Source organism: Protopterus annectens, chromosome 7.part0 (assembly GCF_019279795.1).
Source record: "Protopterus annectens isolate FY-2018-M chromosome 7.part0, PAN1.0, whole genome shotgun sequence".
Classification (NCBI taxonomy): domain Eukaryota; kingdom Metazoa; phylum Chordata; order Ceratodontiformes; family Protopteridae; genus Protopterus; species Protopterus annectens.
Genome location: NC_056739.1, coordinates 1,471,892,431 through 1,471,915,903, shown reverse-complemented (window position 1 = coordinate 1,471,915,903; position 23,473 = coordinate 1,471,892,431). Strand labels below are relative to the sequence as shown.

The 23,473-nt window shown below is 48.9% G+C and overlaps 1 non-coding gene and 1 pseudogene across 1 annotated transcript; both read right to left on the bottom strand.

Annotated features, from left to right (window-relative positions):
• Positions 1-4,496: 4,496 nt before the first annotated feature.
• On the bottom strand, positions 4,497-8,101 carry LOC122807374. Its single transcript, XR_006365678.1, has one exon. It is a non-coding gene; the product is annotated as a 28S ribosomal RNA (ribosomal RNA).
• Positions 8,102-8,334: 233 nt separating this feature from the next.
• LOC122807392 lies at positions 8,335-8,489 on the bottom strand (annotated as a pseudogene).
• Between the last annotated feature and the right edge of the window lie 14,984 nt (positions 8,490-23,473).

Here is a 23,473-nt window from a genome sequence, read left to right as displayed (position 1 = left end):
AGTAACTACTATTAGAGTGACTGCATACATTGAACTAATGGTTTTGTTCCTCGTTTTACAATTCTGGTCACTGAATGCTGCTTCCCATTTACTGACTGAAGCTCCTCCCTGTTAGTACACAGCATATGATTGCTTGGCAGAAGATAGAATAATATTTTAAGTCAGAATTATACACACTGGTTGGATGCCTCAAAAATATATATATAACCTGTTCTGCAGAAGACCATGTACCTGTCCCTGTTACTAACACACTTTAAATATACGTTCACTTTTAATATAACAAGCAAAAGAAATATACAACTAGCTTTCATAGCAAAAGTACAGCCTAGAGTGTTGCTGCATGGAACTAAAAGGGATATCATCAGTGAGAATCATCTAAGAGCTGAAAATACACTGGAAGTAATTTGCTATAATCATTATTTCCTGAAAACATGCATCAACAACACATATCATCCAACAGTCAATATTAAGGTAATTTTACATGATAATATATTAAGACATGCAAACAGAAACCACAACAGTGCAGAAGAAAGACTCAGGTACTTTCAGAAAACTAAAGAGCAACTGGGCTAATACATTTCTAAACATACTTAAATATGCACACATCCTTATGAACAAGGTGACCAACCATCCCCTTTTTCTGGGACAGTCCCGGTTTACAAGTCTCTTTCCCAGAATCCGGAACATTGTCTTTGGGATGCAGAAATGTCCCAGTTTAGAACGTCTAGTCTTTATGTTCCTGACATACCGTACACACCCATCAGGAATGGGGTGAGGTTGGATGCCTTCACCCTGTAAGGAGTTCTCCAGGTCCTGCAGCCCTCTGCCCAACACTTCCTTGAGGATTTCCATCATGGGGGCTCCTCCTGACCCCACTCACCCAGGTAGGAGCTCTCTGGACCCCACAACCATCTGCCAGCAGCTCCTTTAAGGACTTCCACCAAGGGGGGCTCTGCCTGTCTCCGCTCACCTAAGAATGAGCTCTCTGGGCCTTGTGGCCCTCCACCAGACACTCCCTTAAGGACTTCCATTGTAGGGGACTCTGCCTGAACCTGTTCACCCAGGCAGGAACTCTATAGGCCTTGCAGCCATCCACCAGCTGCTCCCTTAAGGACTTCTGTCCCAGAGGGTGGTCATGATCCGGACCCTCTCACCCAGGAGGAAGCTCTCCCAGGACGTCCACTTTCCACCTCTCTCTCTCTTTCAGACTTCCATCGGGATGGACCCCCTCCAGGCTTCCACTTCTACCTTGGTGGGAGAGCTCTTTCCCTGAGTTACATATCTCTTGAAGGTTGCCAAATCATGCAGTGTCACCCGTGCCCTCGGAGCTTCTCAGGGATTCTTCCCCCTGATGCCGGCTGGCCTCACAGAACTCCCCTCGGCCACAGAGGGGCAGGTACACACTCATGAGGACTTCCGATTCCCCCTCCTTACCAGTCCAGAGCACCACACTCCAAATCTCCCGCATATCTCCTGAAGGCTGCCAAATCATGCAGAGTCACCCGTGCTCTTGGAGCCTCTCAGGGAATCTTCCCCTGATTCTGGCCAGCCTCATGGAACTCCCCTCAGCTACCAAGGGGGAGGTCCGCTCTCATTGGGGCTTCCGTGTCCCACTCCTTTCCAATCCAGAGTGGCTCCAGGGACTTTGAGATTTTTCACAGATGTCATTGGGTACGGGGCAAGGTCGATGCCTTCTCCCCTGGCAGAAGCTTTTCTGGCCCAGACGCCTTCTGCCTGGCACTTCTTTTAGGTCTTACATTGTGGGGGCCTCCACCTGACCCCTCTCACCTGGGCAGGAGCTCTTCAGACCCCACAGCCATCCACCAGTGCATCCCTTAAGGACTTCAATCAAGGGGGCTCCGCCTGTCCCCTCTCACCCAGGCAGGAGTTCTTCAGGCCTTCCAGCCATCTGCCAGACACTCCCTTAAGGACTTCCACCCGGAGAGGGGGGGCATGATCCAAACCCTCTCATCCAGGTGGGAACGGTTACTGTCCCGTTACTTTCTGCCTCTGCCGCCTTCTGTATTTCCATCAGGACAGACCCCCTCCAGGCTTCCAATTCTATCTGGGTGGGAGAACTCTTTCCTTAGGTTACATATCTCCTGAAAGCTGCCAAGTTGTGCAGTGTCATCCATGCCCTCGGAGCCTCTCAGGGGAACTGGCCTCCAATCCCGGCCAGCCTCGCAGAACTCCCCTTAGCTGCCAAGGGGCAAGTATGCTCTCATCAGTACTTCCGAGTCCCCCTGCTCTCCCATCCAGAGCACCTCTGGGGACTTTGCAATTTTTCAGGAACATCTAAGGTAATGGGGTGAGGTTGGATGCCTTCCCCTACCTGGCATGAGCTCTCCAGGCTCTGCAGATGCCCATTAGTTGCTCCCTTAAGACTTAGGACTTGCATCATGGGGGGACTCTGCCTGATCCTGCTCACCCAGGCAGGAGCTCTGCTGGCCCTGCAGCCCTCTAGCCGGCTCCCCTTAAGGACTTCTGTCATGTGGGGCTCTACCTGACCCTGCTCACCCAGGTAGGAGTTCTCTGGGTCCTGCAGCCATTCACCCGGTGCCCCCTTGAGGACTTCCATCATGGGGGCCTCTGCCTGATCCTGCTCACCCAAACAGGAGTTTTCTGGGCCCTGCAGTTGCCTGCCAGGCCCTCTCTTGAGGACTTCAATCATGGAGGTCTCCACCTGACCACACTCACCCAGACAGGAGCTTTATGGGCCCCTCCTCCTGGCACCCCTCTTAAGGACTTCAATTGTGGGGGCCTTTGCCTGTCCCTGCTCACCCAGGCAGAAGCTCTCTGGGCCCCGCGGCCCACCGCCCAATGCACCCTTAAGGACATATGTCATGGGGGGCTCCGCCTGACCACGCTCATACAGGCAGAAGCTCTCCGGGCCCCGCAGCCATCCACCAGCCATTCCTTAAGGACTTCCACCCAGAGAGGGGGTGCATTATCTGGAACCTCTCACCTAGGTGGGATTGCTCCCTGCCCATCCACTTTCCACCTCTCTCCCCCTTCTGGACTTCCATTGGGAGGGACCCCCTCTGGGCTTCCAATTCTACCCAGGTGGAAAAGCTCTTTCCCTGACTTACATATCTGCTAAAGGCTGCCAAATCATGCAGTGTCAACTCTGCTCTGTGAACCTCTCAGGGGAGCTTCCCCCGATCCTTCCCAGCCTCATGGAACTCTGCTGGTCTGCGAGGCCTCAGACAGTCCCTCATCCAGACCTCCATCACACAGGTTCTCCCCTTTGCCCTCCACCTAGGGCTTTCAAAATCACACAGGAGATGGTTTTGTGTCCCAGCATCTCCGCGCATATCACTGCATACCTCCATCTTTCTCCTCCGTGATGCCAGGCTCCAATGAATGTGCTTTGCTTTGAGTCTCCTGGTGCGTGGACCCTTGCCTCCTGTGTGGTGTCATTCACAGGGTGGCATCCCCATAGTGGCATGTGAAGGACCAGAGGCTGCCCCAATGCCAGCAGCCAGCCCCGGGTGTAAGATGCTATGGTGGCTGTATCTCCACACCCCTGGGGCCGAGAGGATGGGATCACAGACTTGGCTTCCTGGGGTGGCCCTTGGCCTGCCAGCACTGACGGCTGATTCCCCCAGATGCCCCTGGGTGCAAGATGCCATGGCAGCCATATCTATGCATCCCTGAGGGCTGGGAGGATGGAAACACAGACCTGGCTTCCCGGAGTGGCCCTTGGCCCACCATCACTAAAGTCTAACTCCCCTGGCTGGCCCCAGGTGTGACATACCATGGCAGCCGTATCTCCATATCCCTGGGGCTGGGAGGATGGGATCGCAGACCTGGATTCCCAGGGTGGCCCTCGGCCTGCCTGCACTGATGGTTGACTCCCCCAGCCAGCTCTGGGTGCGAGATGCCATGGTGGTGTATCTCCACACTCCCAGGAACTGGGAGGATAAGACTGCAGACCTGGCTTCCCGGGGCAGCTCTCAGATCAATGTGCTGATGGCCCACTCCCTCAGCTGGTCCCGGGTGCGAGATGCCACGGCAGTCCTATTTCTGCTCCCCTGGTACCGGGAGGACAGGTTGCCAGACCTGGCTTCCTGGGCAGCCCTGTTCCCCCCTCAGGATGGGACACCCAGATCCAGCTTACCCAGATGGCCCTCCACCCTCTCCCAAGAACTGTGTACCCACCACTGGGTCACCCCTCCAGGGACTACCCTTAAGCCCGGGTACACAATCCTCAGCCCCCGCCACACCTACATAGGTTCTGGCTATCTGGAAGGAGGTGCCTGAGGTTCAGAGTGAAGGGCATGACCAGGGATCTCCTCCCAAGTGGGAGGCCTCACCACAGGGGAGCACCCACATCATGCTACCTTCCTTGGCTGGGCAGACCCCGTGTCTGCCGATGAGCAATGTTCTGCCAACAATGTGGATGACGGGGAAGAAGGGCCATGTGCGTGGGTCAGGCTGGCTGAGAACAGGTCCTCCCTCCCCATGAGGGCACAGAGCCCATCCCCCACCTGCGATAAAAGCTTGGCTACAGGACTGACTTTCAGTAGAGCGCAGCTTTTTGATACTCTGATATATTCGAAACCCTGACCCAGAATCAGGTCATCTACGAATGATTTATCACCCAGTTCTTCACAAATATGTGGTGCACTGCTGGAGATAGGTGGCCCCCTTCAATCCGAGCTCCAACCCAGTGATGAGAATCCCCTTGTGGCTGGCTATCCCTGGCCAACTGGAGATCAGAGGCACTGCAGTATCATTACGTTTAGGTGGGATTTTGACTTAAAAGCATTCAGTCATAGTCCCACAGATGGTAGATTTGCACTATTGGCTCCTCAGCCAAGCACATACACCAAATGTCTGAACCTGTGGTTCCTCTCATACTGAGCAGGATTACTTTGGCAACAACACATCATCAATAGGGTAAAACTAACCTGTCTCATGACGGTCTAAACCCAGCTCACATTCCCTATTAGTGGGTGAACAATCCAATGCTTGGTGAATTCTGCTTCACAATGATAGGAAGAGCTGACATCAAAGGATCAAAAAGTGACATCACTATGAACGCTTGGCTGCCACAAGCCAGTTATCCCTGTTGTAACTTTTCTGACACCTCCTGATTAAAACCCAAAAAGCCAGAAGGATCAGGAGACCACGCTTTCATGGTATGTATTCATACTGAAAATCAAGATCAAGTGAGCTTTTGCCCTTCTGCTCCATGGGAGGTTTCTGTCCTCATTGAGCTTGCCTTAGGACACCTGCATTACTCTTTGACAGGTATACCACCCCAGTCAAACTCCCCACCTGACACTGTCCCTGGAGCAGGTCGCACTCTGACACCCAGGCACTTGGAGCCAGAAGCGAGAGCCCCACTGGGGCTCACCCCCTGCCTCACTGGGTAAATGAAAAAATGATAATAGTAGTGGTATTTTACCAGTAGCTGAGGCCCCCTACTTATTCTACACCTCTCATGTCTTTTCACAGTGCCAGACTAAAGTCAAGCTCAACAGGGTCTTCTTTCCCCACTGATTCTCCCAAGCCCATTCCTTTGGCTGTGGTCTCGCTAGATAGTAGGTAGGGATAGTGGGAATCTCATTCATCCATTCATGCACATCACTAATTAGATGATGAGGCATTTGGCTACCTTAGGAGAGTAATAGTTACTCCCGCCATTTACCCACGTTTCATTGAATTTCTTCACTTTGACATTCAGAACACTGGGCAGAAATCACATCATGTCAGTACCTGTCTCTGGCCTTCATGATGCTTTGTTTTAATTAAACAGTCAGATTCCCCCAGTCTGCACCAGTTGTAAGTCAGCTGCTAGCTGCTGGACAATGTGGGATGTTGGTCAGGACCGGTGCTCACCACAGCTGGGCCAATCCACAGTAAAGAGCCCAGCATGCATCCAGAGTCACTGCCGCCATCCACCTGGCCCCCCGGGAGGGAGGAGCACAGTGAAGAGGCAACATCTCATCAAGCCGCAGCATGCACCCAGCCCCGCTTCACACCTGAGCCTGATAGACTCAGTGCTTAGAGCCAGTCATTATCCCAAAGTTATGGATCTGGCTTGCTGACTTCCCTTACCTACATTGTTCTAACATGCCAGAGGCTGTTCACCTTGGAGACCTGCTGTGGATATGGGTACAGCCTGGCACGAGACTTACACCCACTCCACCGGATTTTCAAGGGCCGGTGAGAGCTCACCTGACACTGCTGGAACTGTGACCCATTCCAGGGTGCCCTGCCCTTTATAAAGAAAATAGAAATTCCCCAGGGGCCCCCACCAGCTTCTCCGGGATCGTTTGCATCACTGCACTGGATGCTGCGAGGCACCCATCTCTGCCACTCCAGATTCGAGGAGCTGAACCCAACTGCCTTTCAATTGGCCAAGGGTGAGGGAGGCCATCACCCATCCCTTTGGAATGGTGCTCACCTATCTCTCAGGACTGACTGACCCATGTTCAACTGCTATTCACATGGACCCCTTCTCCACTTCAGCCTTAAAAGCTCTCATTTAAATATTTGCTACCACCAATGGCTCCGAGTGCTGGTGATGGCCGGGTATGGACCCAACACTCCAGCTCCATCCATTTTAAGGGCTAGTTGATTCGGCAGGTGAGTTGTTACACACTCCTTAGCAGATTCCAATTTTCATGGCCACCGTTCTGCTGTCTATATCAACCAACACCTTTCCGGGGTCTGATGAGCATTGGCATCAGGTGCCTTAACCCGGCGTTCAGTTCATCCTGCAGCACCAGTTCTGCTTACCAAAAGTGGCCCACTGGAAGATCTCATTCCATACCTGGCTTCAAGACAGCGACTCTGGCTTCTTATCCATTTAAAGTTTGAGAATAGGTTGAGATTGTTTCGGCCCGAAGACCTCTAATCATTCACTTTACCAGATAAAACTGTGTCTGCCGAGTGCCAACTATCGTATGGGAAACTTCGGAGGGAACCAGATACTAGAAGGTTCGATTAGTCTTTCACCCCTATACCCAGGTCAGATGACTAATTTGCAGATCAGGATCACTACAGACTTCCACCTGAGTTTCCTCTGGCTTCCCCCTGCCCAGGCATTGTTCACCATCTTTTGGGTCCCACCAAGTACGCTCACACTCCACCTCCCTGATGAGATGCGTGAGACAGGCCGAAGGATCACCCCCCCCATGTGGAGATCCCACCTCAGCTGGCACGCACCAGTCCTCACTTTCATTGCGCTGCCCACCCTCAGACTCGTGCACCTGTTAGATTACTTGGTTCGTGTTTCAAGACGGGACAGTCACTGACATCGCCGTGGACCCCGGGCACCCAAGGTGAGCCTGCCGGCCTGGCGGCAGGATGTGGTCGAGCTGCACTGAGGATAGTCCGGCCCTGTTGGCAGTCTCACTGGTATTCAGGGGTGGGTGCAGCGGTGGTCATCTCTCACAACCCCAGGGCATGGCGAGGGCTGATGCCATGGGCTGAAACACTCCCCTCCAGGGAGGGGAGCCACCTTCCATGTGGCCTTCCCAACCAACCCAGAGCCGGTCGAGGTGCACCACCGCAGGGGAAGTGAGCCCGACAGCGGTTGGCACTCCCGGGGACAGTACCCCCACCCCCCCAGAAGGAGAGGGGATCCGGCTCACCCAAGGCAGCTAGAGCGACAGCTGAGTTGAATTCTCCAGGTGGACCACGTGGACCCAACCCATTTACCTCTGAACAGTTTCACTCCCTCTTGAACTATCTCGTCAAAGTTCTTTTCAACCTTCCCTTGCAATATTTGTCTGCTATCAGTCTCATGCCGATGTTTAGCCTTAGACGGAGTTTACCACCCACTTTGGGCTGCATTCAGAAACAAGCCAACTCCAGGAAGACCTGATCCCGATGCAACGGTGGCTGCCACTGGCCTCACACCATCCGCAGGCTGAACCTCGATCACAAGGACTTGGGCCCCCTGGGCGGCACCAGGGAGACAGACTTCCGTATGCCACATTTCCCTGCACCTGTCACCTGGGTGGGAATTTGGCTCTGGGTTCCTCCCTGTTCACTTGCCGTCACTGAGGGAATCCTGGTTAGTTTCTTTTCCTCCATTTAGTAATATGCTTAAATTCGGTGGGTCACCACGTCTGATCTGAGGTCGCATTCTGAGCATGGTCGCGGGAGGGGGCAGCAGCTGGTATAGTCACGAGGATGGATGGATGCGCCGCCCATCTCCTCTGCCCCTGCACCTGCTCCCCCTGTCTGACTCTGGGCAGTAGAGAAGGAGGGCCGGTGCACAGGAACCAGGTGGGCGTCGGGCCTCACCCCGGGAGGGCAGCCAAGTGGTGGTACCACTGACAGTCTATGGGGTGGGCCAGACGTGTGCCTCCTCCTTGACCCTCAGACAGATGTATCCCCAGAAATAACCCGGGGCCGCAAAGTGCATTTGAAGTGTTGATGATCAATGTGTCCTGCAATTCACATTAGTTCCCACAGCTACCTGCTTTCTTCATCGATGCATGAGCTGAGTGATCCCACTGCTCAGATTCGTACTGTTCTCTTCTCGGTCGCCGGGGGCAAAGCTCCATATGTGGTGTCACAACATTCACAAGCGTGCAAAGTTTCACAGGCATCATTGCGGGTGCCTGGACCGGGGTTACTGGCCCCTTGCTGTAGGATGGCAGAGAGTCACATGGTGGCCAGCGAGTGGCCAAAACACCAGCCTTCCGGGTCTTCAAACCAACTCCCCATGGGGAAGAGGGTGTCCTCCACAGGTACCCATGACCACCATAGAGGGGAGAGGACACCAGGGTGTGACCCCTGGAGGTGGCTCTGTGTGACCAGAGGGGAGGGCCTCATCACCCTGCTGGGATGGCACCCTCTTCCTCAACCTCCCACGTGGGGTGCCAGTCACCTCTGGGTCATGTGGAGGACCGCACTGCTGGACTGGGTGCTCCCTCTGCAGCCGTCCCTTTGGGGGTGGTGGAGGAGCCCCCACACTGGGAAATGAAAGGGGACAGACACTGCTCTTCCTCCTTTCACTTCCCACATGCTCTCCCTCCCCCCAGGGGTCGCGGGCTAGGTCCAGCCAGCCTCTGCTGGGGCATACAGCGAAAAATTAGCAGGAGAAGTGAGGGGGGTCAGGGGTGGAGCGAGGAGTGGCGGTACCCGGGGATGGTGCTGTCCCAGGACCCTCAGCGTTAATGATCCTTCCACAGGTTCACCTATGGAAACCTTGTTACAACTTTTACTTCCTCTAGATAGTCGTATTTGATCATCTTCTCGGCGCACTGCCAGGGCCGCGACCAACTCCAGCGTGGCCAATCTGAGGACCTCACTAAACCATTCAATCATTAGTAGTGATGGGTGGTGTGTGCAAAGGGCAGAGACTTAATCAATGCGAGCTTATGACCCACACTTACTGGGAATTCCTCATTCGTGGGGAATAATTGCAGTCCCCGGTCCCTATCACAAATGGGGTTCAGTGGCTTACCTCGACCTGTCGGCCAAGGATAGACACAGGCTGATCCATTCAGTGTAGCACGCATGCAGCCCCAGACATCTAAGGGCATTACAGACCTGTTATTGCTCAATCTTGTGTTGTTGAAAGTCACTTGTCTCTCTAAGAAGTTGGAGATGACTGCACAGGGCTGCATAACTAGTTAGCATCATGGAGTCTTGTTCATTATCAGAATTAACCAGATAAATTGCTCCACCAAGTAAGAACAGCCATGCACCACCACCCACAGAATCGAGAAAGAGCTATCAGTCTGTCTATCCTTTCCATGTCTGGGCCTGGTGAGATTTCCTATGTTGAGTCAAATTAAGCTGCAAGCTCCGCTCCTGGTGGTGCCCTTCCATCAATTCCTTTAAGTTTCAGCTTTGCAACCATATGCCTCCTGGAACTCAAAGACTTTGGTTTCCCGGAAGCTCCTCGGTGGGTCATGGGAATAATGCTGCTGGATTGCTAGTCAGCATCGTTTATGGTTGGAACTACAACAGTATCTGATCATCTTCGAACCTCTGACTTTCATTCTTGATTAATGAAAACATTTCATTCATCTTGCACCAGTCCAAGAATTTCACCTCTAGCAGCACAAGAGGAATACCCCCAGCCATCCCTCTTAATCATGGCCCCAGTTTTAAAAACCAACAAAATAGAACTGGAGTCCTATTCCATTATTCCTAGCTGAAGTATTCAGGCAACCGGCCTACTTTGAACACTCTAATTTTCTCAAAGTAAATGCTTCGGACCCCCGTGACACTCAGTTAAGAGCATCGATGGAGCACCAAGAGATGGGGATGAGACAGGTGGTAGCTCACCTCATGGTGGACCACCAGCCCAATCCCAAGATCCAACTATGAGCTTTTTAACTGCAGACTTGCCCTCCAATAGATCCTCGTTAAAGGATTTAAAGTGTACTCATTCCAATTACAGGGCTTCGAAAGAGTCCTGTATTGTTATTTTTCATCACTGCCTCACCAAGTCGGGAGTGAGTAATTTGCATGCCTGCTGCCTTCCTTGGATGTGGTAGCCATTTCTCAGACTCCCTCTCCAGAATCGAATCCTGATTCCCCATTACCCATAGTCACCATGGTAGCCACAGATAGTACCATCAAAAGTTGATAGGGCAGATACTTGAATGTCACATCGCTGCCATGAGGGAACGTGACTGGCCTGATTTTATCTAGAGTCACCAAAGCTGCCAGGCTGAGACCCAGACTGGTTTTGGTCTGATAAATGCACGCATCACCGTAGGTCAGCGGTCATCAGCACGTATTAGCTCTAGAATTACCACAGGTATCCAAGTAACGGTGGAGCAATCAAAGGAACTACAACTGATTTAATGAGACATCTGCAGTTTCACTGTAGCGTCCATGTGCACTGAAACTTGCATGGCTTAATCTTTGAGACAAGCATATGCTACTGGCAGGATCAACCAGATAGGAGCACCTCGGTGGGCAGAGAGGAGGGGCCGGTACCCCCACCTCCACTGATGGGAGGGGTCCCTCTCCCTGCGTAGAGGGCACCCAGGGTACTGGTCATTGATCAGCGACCACAACCCAGGAGGACTGCTAGCCAGCGTGGATCATGGCAATGCTGAGAGCCAGAGAGAGAAAGGGAGAGAGCTCTCACAGCTCCTGTGGTTGGAGCGCCCACCAGAGAGGAGTGCCCCAGCACGACAGGACCCCTTCGCCTTGGCCCGGGCTCATCAGTCTCCTCTCGACTTCACCCCTGAGGGGCACAAAATGCTCTTTTCACCCACCCACACTTGGCTCCCAGGGCAGAGAAGTTCAACCAGAAAGCTGTGACCCACAGAGCCACTCCATGGGGCCCTCCACCAGTGGGAGTTAGTCAGCCTGATCCATCGATGGATGGTGTGGAAAGGTGACTTGACCCCATACAGGGAAGGGACCCAGACTTGCCCTATGCCCTATCTTTCCTCTCTGAGGGCTGGGATCCGAACTGGGGCACTCAGACTCATACATTCCGATGGGACACCCTGTCATCCCTTAACTCCCAAAGGCTGCCAAATCATGCCAGACCACATGTACCGACCAGATGATCGAGGGAGTGAACCTGCAAGGTACCACCAGCCCAGTGGAACTCCCCTCATCTGCTGAGGGGCTGATACGCTCTTATACAGATTTCCAGCTGGAAGGAAGAGGCCTGAAAGGGCACCTCGACGCAGGGAAGACTCCTGCCACGACGCTCTCCACCAGGGCTGGGACCCAGACCTGCACTCCGACAAGACACCACATCTTCCCTTAACTCCTGAAGGTTGCCAAATCATGCTGGATCATGCATGCCAGCTGGACAATCGAGGGAGCAATCCTGCAGGGTTTGACTGGCCCCAATGGAACTCCCCTCAGCCACTGAGGGGCAGATCTGCTCTCATACAGACTTCAAGCCAGGAGGGAAAGGTCCAGGAGGGCACCTCAACCCTGTGCAGACTCCTGGCAAGACTTTCTCCCCCAGGGCTGGGACCTGGACTCAGACTCGTACTATGACGGGATGCCCATCATCCCTTAACTCCTAAAGTCTACCAAATCATGCCAAATTGCACGTGCTCACCAGACGATCGGGGGACTGAACCTGCTGGGTGTGACTGGCCCTGCAGAACTCCCCTCGACTGCTGAGGGGCAGATCCACTCTTTTATGGACTTCTGGCCAGGAGGAAGAGGCCTGGGAGGGCACCTCAACCCATGCAGACACCCGGCAGGATGTTCCCCTGGGGTTGGGACCCAGACTCGCACTCCGCCAGGATGCTCCATTGTCCCTTAACTCCTGAAGGTTGCCAAATCATGCCAGATCATGCATGCCCACTGCACAATCGGAGGGAGAACCTGCAGGGTACAACCACCCTTGTGGAACTCCCCTCAGCAGTGAAGGGGCAGATCTGTTCTCATGAGGACTTCCAAGTCCCCCTCCTTTCTGATCCACAGCAATTCTGGGGACTTTGTGATTTTTTGAGAACGCCTTTGGGAACGGGGTGAGGTTGGATGCCTCTGCTCGGCCAGGAGCTCTCTGGGCCTTGCAGCCCTCTGCCTGGTGTTTCCTTAAGGACTTCTGTTAGGGCCTACCCCAGAAGGCCTCCCCTTTGATGCTGCCAAGAGACCTCTATCCCCGGCTGCAGCTCCAGCCTCACTCGAGGGACACTGCTGTCTCTATGTCCCCTGCAGGCTGCCAAATTGTGCCATATCATGTGCCCTCAGAGCCTTTCAGGGGAGCCTCCCTCTGATCCTGACTGGCCTCGCGGAACTCCATTATAGTGGCCCTCAGCCTGACCCTGGCCAGCCAGGCAGGTGCTCTCCAGGCCCCGCAGTCACCCACCAGTCCCTCCCTTGAGGATGTCCATCATGGGGGTTCTGCCTGACCCTGCTCACTCAGGCAGGAGCTCTCTCGAGGACCTCTGTCAAGCCCGACCACTATGGGCGACCCTGGTGAGAGACATATTTCCTCACCTGCAGCTCCAGCCTTGCCTCGGGGGAACCCCGTTGCCTCCATGTCCCCTGTCGCCCATGCCCTTGGAGCCTCTCAGGGGAGCTTAAGTCTAACCCCCCCAAGTCTGCTGTCATTCAGGCCTCCAAGTCCCCCTTCTTTCCAGTTCAGAGCACCACGGTCCACGTCTTCCCACATATCTCCTGCAGGCTGCCAAATCATGCCATGTCCTGCGTGCCCTAAGATCCTTTCATGGGAGCCTCCCTCTGATCATAGCCAGCCTCACGGATCTCCCCTTGTCTGCTGAGTGGCAAGTCTGCTCCCATCAGGGCTTCTCTGTGCCCCTGCTCTCCCATTCAGAGTGGCTCCAGGAAATTTGCAATATTTCAGGGACACTGTCAGGTACGGGGTGGGGTCAGACACCTTTAGCCTGCCTGGCAGGAGCTCTCCAGGGCCTGCAGTCACCTGCCAGTCCCTCCCTTGAGGAATTCCATTGTGGGGGGGCTCTGTCTGACCCCGCTCACCCAGTCAGGAGCTCTCTGGACCTCACAGCCATCCACCAGTGGCTCCCTTGAGGACTTCCATTGTGGGGACCTCCACCTGACCCCGCTCACCCAGGCAGGAGATCTCCGGATCCCGCAGCCATCCACTATGGCCTGCGTGATCTTTGAGCCTCTTGGGGGAGCCTCCTTCCAATCGCAGTCAGCCTCGCAGAAGTCCCCTCAGCCACTGACAGGCAGGTCCACTCTCATAAGGACTTCTACATCCCTCTCCTTTCTGGTCCAGAGTACCATGGTCCTCATCTCCTGCATCTCTCCTGCAAGCTGCCAAATCATGCCGTGTCCTGCTTGCCCTTGGGGCCTCTCGGAGGGCTTCCCTCAGATCACGGCTGGCCTTGTGAAACTCCCCTCAGCCACCGAGGGGCAGGTCCACTCTCATCAGGGCTTTTGTGTGCCTCTGCTCTCCTGCCCAGGTGGTTCCTGGGACTTTGCAACTTTTTGGGGATGCCGTCGGGTATGGGGTGAGGTTGGACACCTTTCCACTGCCTGAGAGGAATTCTCCAGGCCCTGTAGTCACTCGCCAGTCCCTCCCTCAAGGACTTCCATCATGCTGGCCCTCGGCATGACCCTGGCCAGCCAGGCAGGAGCTCTCCAAGACCCACAGCTGCCTGCCAGTCCTTTCCTTGAGAACTTCTGTCATGGGGGGCTCTGCCTGACCTCGCCCACTCAGGCAGGAGCTCTCTGGACCCTGCAGCCCTCTGCCTGGTGCTCCCTCAAGGACTTCCATCAGGAACGACCCCTATGGGCCTCTCCTTTGACCCTGGTCAGAAACCTCCTTCCCCAGCCACAGCCCCCACCTCAGGGGAACTCTGCCGTCTCCATGTCCCCTGCAGGCTGCTAAACCATGCTGTGTCCCACATGGTCTCAGAGCCTCTTGACAGAGCATCTCTCTAATCCCAGCCAGCCTCATGGAACTCCCCTCATTGCTGAGGGGCAGGTCCACTCTCACAGGGACTTCCACGTCCCCCTCCTTTCCAGTCCAAAGCATCACAGTCCCCGTCTCCCCAATATTTCCTGCAGGCTGCCAAATCGTGCCATGTCCTGCCTGCTCTCTGGACCTCTCAGGGGGCTTCCCTCAGATCATGGCTCATGGCTGTCCTCACAGAACTCCCTTTGGCCACTGAAGGGCAGGTCTGCTCCCATCAGGGCTTCCATGTTACCCTGCTCTCCTACCCTGGGGGCTCCGGAGACTTTGCAATTTTCAGGGAAGCCATCAGGTATGGGGTGAGGTCAGATACCTTCTCACCTGGCAGGAGCCTTCCAGGCCCCACCCACCTTTCACCCGACACTACCTTGGGGTCTTCCATCACAGAGTCTCCTCTTGACCCCTGTCATCCAGGCAGAGCTCTGTGGACCCCGCAGCCATCTGCCAGTGGCACCCTTAAGGACTTCCATCGTGGGGGGTTTTGCCTGACCCCGCAAACCCAGGCAGGAGCTCTCCAGGCCCTGCAGCCCTCTGCCTGACACTCCCTTAAGGACTTCTTTTGTGGAGGGGCTTCGCCTTACCCCACTCACCCAGGCAGAAGCTCTCCGGGCCTTGCAGCCATCCACCAGCTGCTCCCTTATGGACTTCCACCTGGCCAGGGGGGGCACGATCCTGACCCTCTCACACAGGTGGGAGCACTCCCTGTCTGGCCACTTTCTACCTCTCTCCCCCTTCTGGACTTCCATCGGTTTGGACCCCATCTGGGCTTCCACTTCTACCCAGGTGGAAGAGCTCTTTCCCCAGATTACATATCTCCTGAAGACTGTCAAATCATGTAGTGTCAACCGTGCTCTCTAAGCCTCTCAGGGGAGCTTCCCTCTGATCCTTTGCAGCCTCGTGGAACTCTGGTGGGCTGCGAGGCTTCAGACAGTCCCTCATCCTGATTTCCGTGATGCTGGTTCTCCCCTTTGCCCCCCACCTAGGGCTTTCAAACTTGCAAGGGAGATGGCCCAGGGTCCCAGCATCTCTGCCCATTTTGCTGTGCTCCTTCATCTCTCTCCTCTGTGGTGCCAGTCGCCGACGAACATGCTTCACGCCTCCTGGTACATTTCCTCTTACCTCCTGCATGGTCATTTGCAGAGTGGCATCCCCGCAGTGCCAGGTGAATGATCGAAGGCTGACCTGATGCCCACAGATGGTCCCGAGTGTGAGACGCCACCGCAGCCCTATCTCTGCTCCCCTGTGGACGGGGAGGATGTGATCACAGACCTGGCTTCCTGGGGTGGCCCTCAAGTGTCCTGGTTTAGGTCCTGTAACAAAATGGTTACCTTGCATATGAACTCTAGAATAAGTCAATCATGGGTACATTGTAGGTACTGTGTGAAGCAATGCTGGCAACATAGGATGAAATAATAATTTCATTGACTTTAAAAATGCAGTTACTTGGAAATCAGATCTATTCTTGCCACATCATTAAAATGTGAATGTTTGGAGAAAGTAAAACAATCTTATTTATTTATTTACAATTTACAGTATGTATATGCTCAGGGATATGAACTGTAAGTTGAAGATAGGCCTGAAGATTTGATTATATTAGGAAAGGGAAAAAAATGTTGGAGGAGTTCATAGTTGGACAGCTTGGAGTATTGGTACTGGTTATTATAGAATGAAGAAAGAAAGAGGAGAATTTGTTTCCATAGCAATATCAGTGATGTCAAAGAATTGATTATTTAAGTTATGAATGTGCATAGAAAAGTTAAGAGCTTTCTTCTCAAGTTAGATCTGGATATTTTGTAGCTATGCTTGCATGGTTATTTGTAGTGTGCCATGGCCATCTCTTTGATTTGTTTTATTATTATTATTATTATTATTATTATTACTAGTTTAAATATAACTTGTTTATCAAGCCCAATAGGACCTGCAAAATCTATATAATGATAAAGGGAAAAGATATCTTGCACTGGAGAGAGAACGGCAGAGAAAAATGCAAGGAGCCTTGGTAGGATCAGTGAGTGAATACAAAAACAAGAAATTAATTAAGTTGAGTTAATGCTGTAAGAATCTTCTTTATGAAGACTGGAAGGATCAATATTTGATAGAAATGGGGGGGGGGGTTAAGTCCAGTAGGAAATAAAAGAGAAATGACCACATACTGAGTTTGAAAAGACTTGAGTATGAAGGTGCATGTGAGAAGAATTTGCAAGGATATTTAGTGAAGTATCTTGAGAAGGGTTGGGGTTAATATGATGTGTAGTTCAAATAAGTTAAAACTAGAATGGTTGAAAATGTAGGTATTAGTTTTAGTATGGGCCAAACCAATCAATGCTGAGGTCACCAAGCAGAACAAAGTTCCTTTCATGCAACTAAAGCCTATAGCAGCCGACTTTCTTCTCTGCTTATCTTCTTAGCTTCTTAGAGTAGTTGTGCTTGACATACATAGCAATAAAGAACCCTTAATTCTTGAAAATCATGGCATGGAATACCCACCCAGTGATCCGAAAACATGACGACAGTCAGACTTAAAAAAAATAATCTCGCCCTATTAATTAAACTATACCCATTAGTCTATACCTTTAAAAGGAAGTAGATAACTACATGGCCAGCCATACATTCCAACATGGGATCTGGAGCATTTGTGTGACACTAGCTGGTTTCTCATGTGTCCATCACATAGTCTGTAGCACCACACTTTGGCAAAGCCACTTAGGAAAGTTGCTGAGCACACCAAATGATGTGGCTATTATCATGCCTGAGCTGCCTGTTACTGACACTGGTGATGTTATATCATGACAGTTGTCAAATAGAATCATAGCATGAAATGTGAAAAGCATGAAAATGATAATCCTGCATCCAAAGCACCACAGCCCAGAAAATACATAGCTGAAACCCATGCAGTGTTATGCCCTCTCTGTGGAACTTCCATATCCTTCTATTCATAAGGGTCCTGCACTGACATGCTTACGGACTGTGTTAATCCTGACACTGTGACACATCCTTACTACAACCATGTCTTCACACACTACCATACATGGAAAATAAGTGTAGCCTTCTTGTCTGGTGACTGGAAAACATTGTAGTCACCCATGGACAAAGAAGTCATGATAGTCACCAACGATGTGGCATTTTATACTCAGCTGGATTATTATTACTATTCAAACAGATGGCTGCCAAATCAGTTCTTTAAATCTGACACAGAATTCTAAAGGGAAAATATATACATGTCTGTACAGATGGAACCACAATTTCTGTACCCTCCAGGTATGGTTTCTCTTGGTTTAATTTCTCCAAGTCAGTTTGATTTCTAATACCATGACGTGAATGGACTTCATTTGTGAAATTAGTATTGTTTCAGTCTTTGGTGTTAGCCAAAAGATCTCTTTGCAGCACCGGCAGCGTGCCTAGAATTGACTCCTCCTGTGATTCATATGGAGTTACATGTATCGGTAACATATCTAAATAAGACTGTAAATTCACTTTCATGAGACCCATTGCTCCTCCTACTACTACTGGAACTGTCTTGGTGTCCTTCTTCCACAGTGCCCTCATTTCTGCATGCACATCCTGGTATTTTATGACTTTGTGTCTCTCTGTACTTAAGATGTTGCAATCAGCAATTTAAGTGATCAGTACAATTTTGTCTACTTTTCATGGACTACTATAGCTGGTTTTCTCACATCGGTTTTTTTGAACTGTTGGCAGCAGGTGATATAAACATCATCATTCTCTTTAACGCTTTGTGGCTATTGTTTCCAATGGTTCTCAGCTACTTCAGTATGGTAATGTTTGCACTATCCCCAGTGCAGCAGTCTTCCCACATTATTATGCATTTCAGTATACAGACCCTCTGCCATTTGTGTGAAACAACCAGCAACAAGATGTGCAACTGTTTCCAGTACAGTTTTACAGAACCTGCATTTTTTTTCCATTTCTCCAGCATGCTCAATGGACTTTGTAAACTAATATGTATGTAGTCCACTATAATGGGCTGCCAATATTATTCTTTCATCTTTTGGTTTAAATTCACCTCACCTTAACCATTCCTACATCAGAGTCTGATACACATGAGGTTGTTCCAGGAGTTTTCTGTTATTGCAACTATATTTATGTATTTTCCACATTTATTGCTTCCTCAAATGATCCTTTTCCTTATATTCTTTCTTTTGTATTTTTGGCACATTCAGTTGCTCCCTAATTTTTGTCTACTTCTGGTCTGGTTTCCATTCCTGCTCAACACCAATATACTTCTGCTAAACTAAGCAAGGAAGTCATCTTAAACTTGTTCTCTTCATGTTTCAAAACTTTGTCTATGTTTGTATCTAATGAGGTCAGCAGATATGCATGCAGTATGCAGTCCTACGATTGCAGATTTATACATGTAATCAATTTTGAAGAGGCCCATACCTCCTTCAGAATGAGGAATATATAATCTTGGTACACGCTGATTTTTTAAATATCATTTGATAAGTTTGAAACATTTTTCTTGTTTTTCCATCCAATTGATCCATTACCTTTTGGGGTGAATCAATTACCCCAAAACTGTAAGGTAGAACAGAAAGAACAAATTGGTTTATAGTTTGGACTTTGCTCCAAGATGTCAGGGCTGTTTTTAGTATTAATTTTTGTCTTCTAAAATATTCCTTACTATGTTTTGTTTGCATTTGTTCATGTTTTATTGTAGATCTTTCATCAATTCGCAAATATTTATACACTCCATCGTGCCCAGGTTCCTTTATTTCACATTCCTGTCCCAGACAGATGTTTTCTTTTTGCTGCAGCTTTCCTGCTTTAAATGTTAATTTTCCACATTTATCAAGACCAAATGATGTTCTTATGTAATCTGAGATGGTTTTGACCACTTCTAGTTGTGCTTTCAGTTCCTCACCTGATGAACTATACAGTTTAAATCATCCACAAAACGAAGATCAGTAGTCTTTACACTTTGTTTTTCTGGGAGCCAAATTGTAACCATGAACTAATCTGTTAAGTAGACAGCTTAAGGGGTAAGGGCAATACAAAAGAGCAACGGTGACAAAGATTCACCCTAGAATAATAATTTGTCCTGTATCATGGCTTATCTGTCAAGTATTTTGCCACTGTTTGATGGTCAGTGTAATGTAACTGATTAATTTAGGGTGTATCTTATATATCTGTAAGCAATCCTTTATCCATGAATATGGGATGCTGTCAAATATTTTCTTGTACTCTATCTATGCCATACTTAGATCCTTCCATTTTTACAATTCTCCATTATGACTTTATTTAACAACAACAAATGATCCTTTGTTCGATATGGCTTTCTTTTGTTACCCTTTTGCTCTATTGCCATGATAGAGTTTATTTCTAAATTACTATAAATTCTGTCGGCATCAATTCCAGTGTATCATTTATACATTGTCAGAAGGCAAGTTATTGGTCTTTATACAACGACCCCCCCATTAATATTCTGAAGTGTGCATGCTGACCAATCAATCGCTCAGACTTTTTCCATTAGTATAACTCTTTTTTTAAAGGAACGGAGAAAGCAAGATCTCCGTTGCTTTTTACACACTGTCTCACTATGTTAAATGAGTTTAACATAGCGAGACAGCTTTAAAAAAAGTAACAGAGATCTTCCTATCTCCGTTGCTTTTTTTAAAGGTGTCTCACTATGTTAAATAGGTTTAACATAGTGATACAGCTTTAAAAAAGCAAAGGAAATTTTCTGTTGCTTTTTTTAAAGCTGTCTCGCTATGTTAAACTCCTTTAACATAGTGAGACACTTTGTAAAAAGCAACGGAGATCTTGCTTTCTCCATTGCTTTTTTCAAAACTGTCTCGCTATGTTAAATGGGTTTAACATTAACATAGCGAGACAGTTTGTAAAAAGCAACGGAGATCTTGCTTTCTCCGTTGCTTTTACCACAGCTCTGATGTACTGCGTAAGCATACGCATGCGCAGTACATCAGAACATCAGAACTGCCACAGAATACCAGACAGCTGCGGAAGGGCAGCAAGGAGGCATTATACAATGCCATTATTTAAGAAAAGTAATTTTTTCTTTTAAATAATGTCATTGTATAATAGCAATAACCCATTTCTGGATGTGGGTAATGCTGGATTTACCCACAGTTGTCTTTGTTGGCCACTCGGGCTTCGCCCTCATGACCAAACCACACCAACCATGGGTAAATCCAGCATTACCCTCACCCAGGCGTGGGTTATTGCTATACTAGTTTTTAGGATAATTTGTAGGTTCACTCTTAAGGAGGAATATCATTTTTCCTGGTGTTAACCAGGTTGATGTCTGTTTGGGGTACGTATATAAGTAGTTCTCTTATTTGCAATGGTGATGGACAGGTTGACAGATGAGATCAGACAGGAGTCCCCGTGGACTATGATGTTTGCAGATGACATTGTGATCTGTAGTGAGAGTAGGGAACAGGTGGAGACGACCCTGGAGAGATGGAGACATGCTCTAGAGAGAAGAGGAATGAAGGTCAGCAGGACTAAGACAGAATATATGTGTACGAATGAGAGGGAGGATAGAGGAATGGGGAGGATGCAAGGAGTAGAGGTGGCAAAGGTGGATGAGTTTAAATACTTGGGGTCAATAGTTCAGAGTAACGGTGAGTGTGGAAGAGAGGTGAAGAAGAGAGTACAGGCAGGATGGAGTGGGTGGAGAAGAGTGTCTGGAGTGATTTGTGACAGACGAGTACCTGTAAGAGTGAAAGGGAAGGTCTGCAAGAGGGTAGTGAGACCAGCTATGTTATATGGGTTGGAAACAGTGGCATTGACAAAAGGCAGGAGTTTGAGCTGGATGTGGCAGAATTAAAGATGTTAAGATTTGCACTGGGTGTGACGAGGGTGGACAGGATTAGGAATAAATATATTAGAGGGTCAGCCCAGGTTGGAAGGTTTGGAGACAAAGCCAGAGAGGCACGATTATGTTGGTTTGGACATGTGCTGAGGAGGGATGCTGAGTATATTGGGAAAAAGATGCTAAGGATGAAGCTACCAGGTAACAGGAAAAGAGGAAGGCCTAAGATAAGGTTTATGGATGTGGTGAGAGAGGACATGCAGGTGGTTGGTGTGACAGAGCAAGATGCAGAGGGCAGGAAGAAATGGAAACAGGTGATCTGCTGTGATGACCCCTAATGGAAACAGCCGAAAGAAGATGATGATGATGATATAAGTAGTTCTTACTCAGGGCTAAATCTTCATGTAAATATGTTAATACTTTTAGCCAGAAGTTAGGTACTGCATCTGGGCCTTTGGTTTTCCATTTAGGAGCTTTTCTTAATTTTATTTCAATTTATCTGGCCGTTACTTCATCCCATTTCATATTCTGTACATGTAAACTTCTTACTGTTTCATTTACTTCTTCTAGCCATTCAGCATCTTTATTATGTTCCACATGATCTTCATATATATTTCTCCAAAATATGTCTCTTTCTTCTTTTTTGTTGGTATTTCTATTCATTTTACTTTGTTTCGCAATTCTCTATAATTTTTTTGTGTCATCAATGAATTACTTATTTTGTACTTTTCCTTTATATTTATTTGCATATCTTCTAAGTTTTTCTGCCTGTGCTGATATCTTTAGTTTAATATACAGTGGTGGATCCAGGAATTTGCAAATGGGGGGGGTGCAGTCTGGCTAGCTGATTATTGGGGTAGAAGTGGGAAAGTGGGACACTGGGTTAGGTGGTTGTGAAAAGACCACAAGAAGCCCTGAGAACATGTGTGGAACTGGAAAGACAGGAATTCACATTCAATTGCACATGATTTTGCTGTGGATGTGGTAGTAAAAACAGCTAATTCCTGTGCAGCACACATCATGTGTACAGATAGTGCAAGTATTTTCAATGCATGCCTGGAAAAGATGGTTGGTTGCTCATACCAAGTCATATTCTCCTTCCATGGCATAGCAGGCATATGCACTGTTATAAACTTGGAAGGAATCCCATAGAAGGAGAAAATATCCACAGCAAAAGATTTAAGTAATTTTTTTTAAATTAAATAATGATTTATGTGAAAACAGTAAAGTTCAGTTAAGTAGGAACCCAAGTATAAGCAGGCTGTATAACAAAAGAAAAAAAAACTCATTGCATGCAAAAATAAATCTACCTCTCAAGATATCAAAAAATGTGTATGGTTTAATTATTGAAAGTTACACTTAGTAATTACACTGCATTTTGTATAGTCATCATCACATTGTCTGAAATGGTGATATCTGACCTTGGCTACTTTAAATTCTGTTTACACTGGCAGAACAGGATCTTAGAAAACTCTCCAGGCAGTGTATGAAATGGATCCTTATGGACCAGTCAACTGTTCCAGTTAACAAACAAATAATTATTCATATATGTACATCTATCTCTCTCCATATATATATATATATATATATATATATATATATATATATATATATATATATATATATATATATATATATATATATATATCTACACATTTATATATATGGGTCCCCTTCAGAAACCAGAAATCCCACTTATCTGAAACCCAAAAGACCGAGACAAAAATCCTAACATCCCAGAAGACCAACAGCCTGGAACACCAACAAACCACTAACAGTAAGTAACCACTTGGCCAGCATGCTGACCTTTGCTGCTTACCTCTGGGGTAGTGTGATGTTGGAGTTGGTATATTTAATTACTGGGGTGTGGTGGGTGCAGCCCCCCACATGGATGAGTTTTCTGTGCTTTGGTTTTGGTGTGTTTGTGGATTGGGTGATCGGTTACTTACCGTTAGTGTTTTGTCGGTGTTCCAGGTGGTCGCTCTTCTGGGATATCAGGATTTTCACCTTTGTCTTTTGGGTTTTGGGTAAGTGGGATTTCTGGTTTCTGAAGGGGATCCATATATATATATATATATATATATATATATATATATATATATATATATATATATATATATATGTTGTTGTCTTTTCCTGGTTAGGGGTTGCCACAGCAGAACTCCGGTCCGCTAATGATTGGCAGTAGATTTTGACGAACGCCAAGGTGCCAGCTTGACGTTCAACCTTCAATGAAGGCACACCCATTTACGCATGTCTTTCGAACGCCCAACCAACCATGGGGAGGACATGCAGACTCCACACAGTAG